The sequence below is a fragment of the Engraulis encrasicolus genome, chromosome 12 (genome assembly GCF_034702125.1).
Source record: "Engraulis encrasicolus isolate BLACKSEA-1 chromosome 12, IST_EnEncr_1.0, whole genome shotgun sequence".
Lineage (NCBI taxonomy): Eukaryota > Metazoa > Chordata > Actinopteri > Clupeiformes > Engraulidae > Engraulis > Engraulis encrasicolus.
This window is the reverse complement of record NC_085868.1, coordinates 18,190,862-18,200,861: the sequence shown is the minus strand read 5'-3', so window position 1 is coordinate 18,200,861 and position 10,000 is coordinate 18,190,862. Positions and strand designations below refer to the sequence as shown.

The 10,000-nt window shown below is 43.1% G+C and overlaps 1 pseudogene; it reads right to left on the bottom strand.

Moving 5' to 3' along the window:
• LOC134460381 (low-density lipoprotein receptor-related protein 1B-like) overlaps nucleotides 1-10,000 on the bottom strand; it is a 372,315-nt pseudogene that overhangs the window by 163,910 nt on the left and 198,405 nt on the right.

The window sequence follows — 10,000 nt, the reverse complement described above, 5'->3', positions numbered from 1 at the left end:
TTGACTTTGAAAAGGGACTTGAGACATTTGTCTATCCAAGGGCTGTATGGGCACATTGAACACAAATGATCGGACACAGCAGGGAGGATGAACTCCAAATATGGTCCCTTCAGCGCAACGGACACAAAGCCTTTCATGACTCCCCCACACTCCTAACACACACACACGCACACAAATACATGCACGCACGCACGCACGCACGCACACAAACCTGCACTGTCCGACCTCCACTCACTACACTACACCTCCATCCACAATCCAACTGTGTCTTTTTGTCCTCTACCATATGGCTTTTCAAACGACAAGGCACCAGGGCACAGAGAAAGCTAAAGCTACCAAGGCCCCACAGGTGTTCATTATCAGGATTTGAAAGGGAGAAAAAAAACAAATGAAGTAGTCTTGGTTGGGATTGCTGGGGTACTGGAGGGCATAATTTAGCCTAAAAAGCTCTTAAATTTAATCTGGCTACTCACCAGCACATTAGAATTGTTCAATGCTTCACTAATGTGTACTTTTTCTAGCCTCGTGCACCATCCTACGTACTTCCGCCAAGAGACTTTGCTCCGCACTACAATGAAATGGTAGTATTATGGGATGGTCAGGACCAGGCTATACTTTTTCACCACTTGACAGTAAAGTGACTTGGTCTGTGGTTGGCTTCCATTTGCATAGTTCTGTAGAACTTAGTGTTTTGCAGATTTTGTGGAATGAACATGACACCAAGGGGGGCAAGTGAAGCTAGGAACTGGCAGGTGTTCTGCCATAATAAAGTCAAAAGGCAGCCATGGCCTAATGGTTAAGGAGATGGGCTTTAGATCAGAGGGTTGCAGGATCAAATCCCACCCTTCCTATCCGTGAGCAAGGCACGTAACCACACACACTCCTCAAGGGACTATAACTGATACCCTTTAATATCTTAAAAAATAACTGTAAGTAACTGTAACTTTGGATAAAAGCATCACCATAATGCAACAACTTGTAACCGCACACCGAGATTTTACTTCATTTTTGACAGGAATCCCAAAATGCAGCTAGGTGTTTAACATTGGAAGTTCCATTGGAAAAGTGTAGTGCGTGGTTAGAATCATCTGTTTTCTAGTTGGCTGGATGTTCTAGCAGTTTCTGTGGTTTCTGTACTCCTATCGACTCCATTCTGGGAGAACATATCTTTATGTGAGCTTTGTCAATGAAGACAACAGGCTCTTGTCATTCACTGTGCAGGGCTCCAATGGGCCTTTCAATGATGAACACCTAGCCTGCCGCCTAGCATTTTGGAATCCTTGGCTGCGTGCTCACTCAAAAGTTTACCAACACAAAAAATGTATGCATATATTTGGGCAGGTGAGATCTTAAATTAATTATACCCTTGATCTACTGCCTTGCAATTGCCATGATGTCTGAAGGTCATCCGAAACTAATTTCGACTTTGACAAACGTGCTTTTGTAAGGACACGTCAGGTATGCACATTCTTCACAGAATGTTACTTTTAATTATTAAACATAATGAATCATCATCGGCATCTATCAAAGAGTGACATTTTAATGTGTGCAGCTGTCACAAAAAAGACAGAGAGCGAGAGAAAGAGGGACTTCACAAAATGTGTGCCTCATGCATTTTTAATTGGCACACTGCTCTCTCAGATGTTAAGATGATTCAGAGTGTGTCCTTTACAATGAAAGTAAATAGGCCGGCTGGCTGGCTGTGTACTTGTGAGCAAGAATGTAAAAATCAGCCCTCAAAGCCCTTTTATACTGAGAACTGCAAGACACACAGATATGTTCAGCTCAGCTCACACACTTATACACACGTGCCCCGGTGCGCACCCACACACACGCAGGCACGCACGCACAAACACACACACACACGCTTCCCTCTCCATTCCTCACTTTCTCAGGCACACATGCATGCACATGCACACACAGACCCACATACTTTCATAGCAGTGGCTTGCCATTTTCACTCAATTGTGAGTCTCGCTGAGTGTCAAGAATGTCGGTGCCCTGGTGTCGCCATTAATGTTAGATGATTAACAGAGTCGCAGTTTTCAGCAAAATGGATTTTTCAAGTGTCGCATCCCCGTGATGAACAAGTTCCCAGCTCGCCAAATCACAGTTGAATTATTCATAGGCACTCTAGCCACCGACAGACTGAAAATGGTGTGTGTTTGTGTGTGTGTGTATGTGTGTGCTTGCGTGTGTGTGTGTGTGTGTGTGCGTGGTCGCACCGTGTGTGTGTGTGTGTGTGTGTGTGGCCACACTGTGTGTGTGTGTGTGTGTGTGTGTGTGTGTGTGTGTGTGTGTGTGTGTGTGTGTGTGGTCGCACCGTGTGTGTGTGTGTGTGGTCACACTGTGTGTGTGTGTGTGTGTGTGGTCACACCGCGTGTGCGTGCGTGCGTGCGTGTGTTTGGTCACACCGTGTGTCGTGTGTGTGTGTGTGTGTGTGTGTGTGTGTGGGCGCGCGCGCGTACTCTTCTTGCTGTGTCATCTTCTATTCACTCCACAATGTACAAAGGCCCCATGGATCCAACACCATGGCAACCAACTGCCTAACAAGTCAGCATATTCCATAATTATTCTGTCGATTTTTGGACTTCTCATTCGCACCGTTATGCAAAATGAAAGCACTTCTATTAGGTTTAAGAAGATTCAGGTCACATTTCATCTAGCCAAATGTTACAACCCTGTCACTGCAAACTAAAACTTCTTTGTAGGACACCACGTTTGCCAGGTCCCCTTGGCTCTCTCAGTATCAAATACACTCATATTTCTATTATAAAACAAATTAAATCATCATGGTGATTTTTACATGGTCATGATGACTGCACTTGTCAGCCGCAACCCCATAATGCACGGCGTACCTTCAGAGGCACGCTGTAATAGTCATTGAAAGGTTAATTACGATAGTACTACTCTACAATGACATAACACAGGGCCTTTAGTAGTGCACTATGACTCTGTCATTGCCATTCTGGTAACAACACATGTATAATGCAGTGTTTTAATGGGTTAATATTGCCATGCTGACTTTAGTGTAAGAACTTTTGCACCTTCCGTTGAAAGAGATATATATAAAAGGGAAATATATAAATGCTGTCACAAGTTTCCATAACTAGTCATGAACAATAATCATTGCCCGCCATAGCCACTATGAAGTTTCAGCCTTTATACAGTAGAGGTTATAAAAAAGATCCTGTACACATGTGATAAAAGAGAGTGATGAATGCACATGTGACAGAATGTGCTACGAATCACTGACAATTGAGTGTGAATATTACCTGTGCGTGTGTGTGTCCATGTGTGTGTGTCTGTGTGTGTGTATGCGTGTCACCTTCAATTTCAACTTTTCAACTTTATTGTCCCCAAAAGGGGCGATTAGGTGTGCAGCAAGACATAAGCACATATAGGCAGCAACAACATATACCACAGGACAGACATAAAGCGCAGTGGTCTATAAAAGGTAAACCTTACCACATTGGTAAGGCAAGGCAAGGCAAGTTTATTTATATAGCGCATTTCATACACAGGTGCAACTCAATGTGCTTCACAAAGTTAACAAATGTAAATGAAAGGAAACAGGGAAGAAAGAAGGAAATGAATTAGAGTCAAAAAACATTTAAAACATTAAGATAAAACATAAGGTAAAATAATAATAAAATAAAATAAAACATAAATAAACATAAAACCTTGAAAAACATAAAAATAAAAATAATAATAATAAAAAAGAATGATATGTAATTTAAGCTAGGGGAAAGCATCTGAGAACAGCTTTGTCTTGAGTCTAGATTTAAAGCTATCAATAGTGGGTGCATTTTTTACGTCATCTGGAAGCTGGTTCCAAAGCTTTGAAGCATAGAAGCTAAAGGCTGCCTCTCCACACTTTGTTTTGACTTTTGGAATCACCAGCAAATACTTCTCCGTTGACCTTAGTGACCTGGTCGGTGCATACAGCTGAAACATATTCAGTAGATATATGGGTCCCATTCCATTTAATGATTTAAACACATGTAGCATTGCCTTAAAATCAATTCTGTAGCTTACTGGGAGCCAATGCAGCAATCTTAAAATTGGAGTAATGTGGTCGAACTTCCTTGTCTTTGTAAGAACCCTTGCAGCTGCATTTTGTACCAGTTGAAGCTGTTTAATGGTCTTATTGGGGAGGCCAGTAAAACGACTGTTACAGTAATCAACTTTACTAGAAATGAAGGCATGCATTAGCTTCTCCAGATCATGTTTAGACATCAGGCCCCTACATTTAGAGACGTTTTTTATGTGATAAAATGCAGACTTAGTAATAGCTTTCATGTGACTGTTGAAGTTTAGGTCACTGTCAATGAGGACCCCAAGATTTTTAACTGTTTCCCTTGCTTTCAGTCCCTTCGTTTCAAGGATAGTAGCAATCTTTTGTCTCTCCTCTCTTTTCCCAAATATAATTACTTCAGTTTTATCTGTGTTCAGCTGGAGGAAATTGTGAGACATCCATTTGTTAATTTGGTCCATGCAATGATAGAGTGATTCAAGGGGGGTGTAGTCATTGGGGGACATAGATAAGTAGAGCTCGGTATCATCCGCATAGCTATGGTAATTTATGGAGTTATTCTCGATAATGTGTCCCAGTGGCAACATATACAGATTGAACAGTAGTGGTCCCAGAATGGAGCCCTGGGGGACCCCACAATCCAGAGACATCGGTGATGAAGTATGTCTTCCAATGGCGACAAAAAAACTTCTTTGTTGTAAGTACGATTTTAACCAGTTGATCACTGTGCCTGTAAAGCCAACCCAGTGTTCCAGTCTATGTAGTAGTACAGAATGATTAACTGTATCGAAAGCTGCGCTTAAATCGAGTAGCACCAAGACGGATGATTTGCCAGCATCAGAATTCAATCTTGTGTCATTCATAACTTTAATAAGAGCTGTTTCAGTGCTGTGGTAGGCACGGAAACCTGATTGAAACTTATCAAAATAGCTATTAGACATTAGAAAGGCAGCTAATTGGTTAAAAACAATTGTCTCTATTATTTTACCCATGAATGGTAGATTGGATATGGGCCTATAGTTGTTTAGTACCAGTGCATCCAGGTTGTTCTTTTTCAGTACGGGTTTCACAACTGCTTCTTTCAGACAGCCTGGGAATATGCCTGTTTGTAGTGAGGTGTTGATGATCTGAAGTACATCTGAAGTACGTCTTCACAGTCCTTCTGGCCGTCACAGAGCCACACGCTGGAGATGCAGTTCCCATTGGGGCAGGCAAAATGGCCGTCCTCACACACCTGGGCTGTGGTGGCTACGGGTGAAAGGAGAGGCATACAATAAATGAAGAGTTTCATTGCAAAATGGTGAGTATCCATTTTGGAACATTTTGGGAAATTGACACTTTTGTATTGGGCATTCCATTGCATTGCATTACAAAAGGCATTTTACAAAGGTTTAAAAAGTATGGATAAAACTTAACTTGACACCAGCGTCATACGTATGACATAACGGTTTCATAACATTGTCACAATGCAGACAAGCATGTGTCATAAACATTATGTCAAACATTGCATGCCTTTGTCTTCAAGTGAAATTCAGTTATGACAAAGAACAATGTCAACTTTTCATGGTCATACAACATTTATGACATTGCCATAACGTCTATGACTTGTTCATGACACTATTATGACACTGTTATGTCATACATATGATGCCAGCGTTAAGTAAAGTGTAACCAAAGTATGTTCTCAAATTATTTGAATGGCAAAACTTCACACATAGATGATAGGACTTCTGAACAGTCATTTCCAATAATAAAATACACAATTTTGCAACAAAACTCTTCAAATATAGTGCACAGTAATTTGTGGACTGTAAAAGAAAGAGTTACTGTATAATAGAATAAAAATAGAACAGATGAGTGAAAAGAAGAATATAATAAATTGGAGTGCAATATTACAGTATACACAAAACAGGTACAATGTAAACCACGCACAATGACAGTTAAATCCATCTGAGTTGAAAATACAACATAAAAAGATAAAGGTCAGCAGAACTGTCTCGCGTGCAAACCTGAGAAAATGAAACTGGTTTGGAATTGGCCAACAGATGGACAAACCAGAGGCGGTCCTACAAGGAGATGCGCCCCGGGCGACATCCTTTCGTGGTGGCCCCTCCCACAGTGACAAAAACCCCGCTTATAATAGATAACAGAAAACACTTATAGTTATATTATTATTACAACAATGAAATATGCATATAACTGTTTTATAATGTAACAGCCGATTTTCACAATGCCTTTTGGGTGAATGATTTCCGATAGGGGCGGGGTTTGCGATGATGCCACCCCCTCTAGGGTGCCGCCCAGGGCAACTGCCCAGTCGGCCCGTCCCTAGGACTAGCCCTGGGACAAAGCAAGAGACCAACATATCGGCATATTGAATCACTGCATGGGAGCTTAGTGCAGTGTTGTAACGGGAGAGGAAAAAGACAGGAAGCGGCATGTCGACTTGACAGGATCAATTGCTAGATTATTAATTAGCTCTGATCAATGAAAGCCTGACAAAGATGCAACACAGTGACGCATCCCTGGCCAACTAGGGAAGTAGAGAGGAGAGAGGAGAGAAGGGAAGGGGGAGGAAAGGAGGAGAGGAGTGATTGATTGATTCAGCAAAGCGCAGAGTGAATTATTGAGAAAGTTGTAGCAATAGATGTAGAAGTAGCGGAGGAAGCTCTGAAGACTCAACTTGAAAGGAGAACACAGTAACACATATCCACGATCTAATCACGATCATCTATAGGGGTAGACATCAACAACGCTACTACGGATCAGAACGTTTAAGAAATAAAAGCTTCCCCACTGTTAACACCAAGTTCCCCAAAAGAATTCCAAACACTTCAACGTCTTAGATAGCCTTTTGTGATAAAACGCTATATTCTGTGGCATGAGATAAAGCAAAACAAGCTTAGCACTTAGCCCACTTAGTGTGACGCCCTCCATTTACTTTACGATACATATACAACTACCCATCTGCACAGGCAAAATGGTCCCATCTGGCTTTCTCACAACTTGGCTCCAAGTCCTCAACCAAATAATTTCATTTGCTACCCATAGTGAAACCCAATCAGCGGCCCAGGACCATTATCTAAATTCCATAGGAGTTTCAGGCAGTGTGGGTGGTACCTGCCCTGGTCCTACAAGTTGGGCGAGGGGTTTCAACCTCATTTAGACAGGACAGTTAAGAGTGGGACAGGAATGAGCGGGAGAGAGAGAGGTTCTGGCTCAAATACAATGCTTCAAATCAGACAGAGAGGGGCACACCTTGCATCAAACTTTTGCAAAAATTGTGCACAGACGCGTTTCGGCATGAGCGTGTAGCCAATCAGCAAACAGTTGAAAGTGGTGACGCAGAGCTCACTCGCGGACTTCGTTACTGATTGGTTAAGGTATACTATTCACATTTTTGTTGTGTTATTTGTATGGTTTTGCAAGACTATACCATAACAGTTATGCTAATAAAGTACAGTTTGAATTTGAATTTGAATTCGGAACTTAAATGAATTTAAATGGCAGAGTAAGCTCATACCATCTCTCACCCTGCATGGATTCCTCTTAGCTTTCGCCAGACTGTTTGATGGAGTCAACAGTTGGCTTTCGCCCAGGCTATATGTACCCCGCTCCCAGTCCAGTCTTTATATACAGTATGAATTTGAAGAAAAAAGTGTCATTTCCACTTTAATCCCCTATTCTGACGCCCCTGGATGTAGGTGGTGTAAGGAAAGGTAAGGGTGAAACCTGCTATCCCTCTAATCCAGTGTTTCTCAAACTTTCTCAGACCGAGGACCACTTTGTCCCCACAAAAAATTATCGGGGACCACCTGTCAACTGAATTGGCAGTTGATGGATGCTAATTTGACACCGCTATTTTTTATTCAGATCACTTACTTTTTATTCACATTATAAGCCTGTCTTATTGTGTTGAAAACATGAAAATGTTACAAATATAGCCTACTGCTAGCTTATCTTGGAAAAGTACAAATCCCCTCGCGGACCACCTGAGCTCTGTCGCGGACCACTACTTGAGAATCACTGCTCTAATCCCTTGACCCACTCCTGAACTACTACTGTAGGCCACGGCTGCAATACATTACACAAAAGCATGCGGTCACGGTGTGGCGTTTATGCTGCTCCTCTCGTTCCATGACTGCTGCTGCTGGAAATGCTAGTGTTGCTGTACTGCAGTGGTCTACACACAGCGGCCCGCCCGTGGGACAGATCCGTCCCGGGCATGGCAAACATTTGGCCTGTCATGAGGTTGGAACAAATGAAACCATACAGTACATGTATTCTATCTGTGGCCAAACATATTTGTTTGGCAATTCGTTTGGCCCTCAGCTTCATCTGAGCTATATAATTTGACCTTGTGGAGAACACTGCTGTATTGGTTAAACTGAGTACCAAGTTGTCACAGGTTAGGGAAAGAATTTGGGGGAAGATTTCTGTGAAGAAGGAATGAATCTGTCCAAAATAGCCATCAAGTCTCAAATACATGCCTTGTTCTAGAGTAGCTTTTTTTCACCAGCCACAATGGCATAGTAGATGTTAATCTCACAAGCCAAACAAACACTTACTAATGAGTCAAAGTGGCTAGTTAGTTGGTCTTTTCTACCAGCCAAACCACCAGCATTTGGCCGGTTGGCTGGTGTTAATTTAGAGCCCTGCTCTTATGTGATTCAGAAAATAGTAGCCTGGTCTATTATTTGGTATTTTACACTATGCTGCTGTTTTGCTGTTGCTGGAAATCCTTGCGTTGCTTTCTTACAAAAGAAAGAGGCCATGCCTTGAAGGTGTCATACATACATATGCAACAAGGGAGGAAGACAGCAAAGAGGAGAATAGAACAGAAAACAGAGGTGACAGAGTGGATGTGACGATGAGACCACAGTCTACTATCACGCCGTGCCAGTGTGTGTGTGTGTGTGTGTGTGTGTGTGTGTGTGTGTGTGTGTGTGTGTGTGTGTGTGTGTGTGTGTGTGTGTGTGTGTGTGTGTGTGTGTGTGTGTGTGTGTGTGTGTGTGTGTGTGTGTGTGTGTGTGTGTGTGTGAGTCTGTAACTGTATGTGTGTGGGTGTCTGCAACTGTGTGTGTGTTGTGTATTCCGCAACTGTGTGTGCATGTCGTGTGTCCGCAACTGTGTGCATGTGTGTGTGTGTGTCTGCAACTGTGTGCATGCGTGTGTGTGTGTGTGTGTGTGTGTGTACTGTCTATCTCACCCTGGCAGTGTATCTCGTCGGCGTAATCCCCGCAGTCGTTGGCCCCGTCGCAGATCCAGGAGGGGTGGATGCAGAGCGAGGTGGAGTTACAGCTCAGGAACGGAGCGTCCTTCGCACCCAGCTGGTAGTAATCCGCACAGCTCATGTTATCTGTGGACACAGCGGCCCACCAAGACGCTAGTGTTACTCTGATGTGTGTGTGTGTGTGTGTGTGTGTGTGTGTGTGTGTGTGTGTGTGTGTGTGTGTGTGTGTGTGTGTGTGTGTGTGTGTGTGTGTGTGTGAGTGTGAGTGTGTGCGACATGTGCATGCACACTTGTCCGTCTCTCTGCATGATTGCGTGCACACAATTCTGTGTGTCTTTGCGTGATCCTGTGCGTCTGTGTGTGTGTGCGCCGCTCATGTCCGTCTCTGTATGCTTGTGTGCAAAGTAACCACCCTCCTCTTACCGCAATATGGCATTTTCTCATCCGACTTGTCTTTGCAGTGGGCAATCCCATCACACGTCAGCTGGTAGTCAATGCACTCGCCGTTTCCACACTCAAACTGACTGTGGATGCTGCAGGACGAGTTTCTGGCTGTGTGATTATGAACGACAGAACAGAGAAGAGAGAACAGGAGGAAAAGAAGAAATGGAAAGAAGATGAGGAAAGCGGGGGGGGAGGAGGAGGAGGAAGAAGAAGAATGTGAATGAATCGGATTTGAAAGCATTTTCCCGGAACTCTCCTCTCAGCTTTGTTGAAGGGCCTGAGTCCAT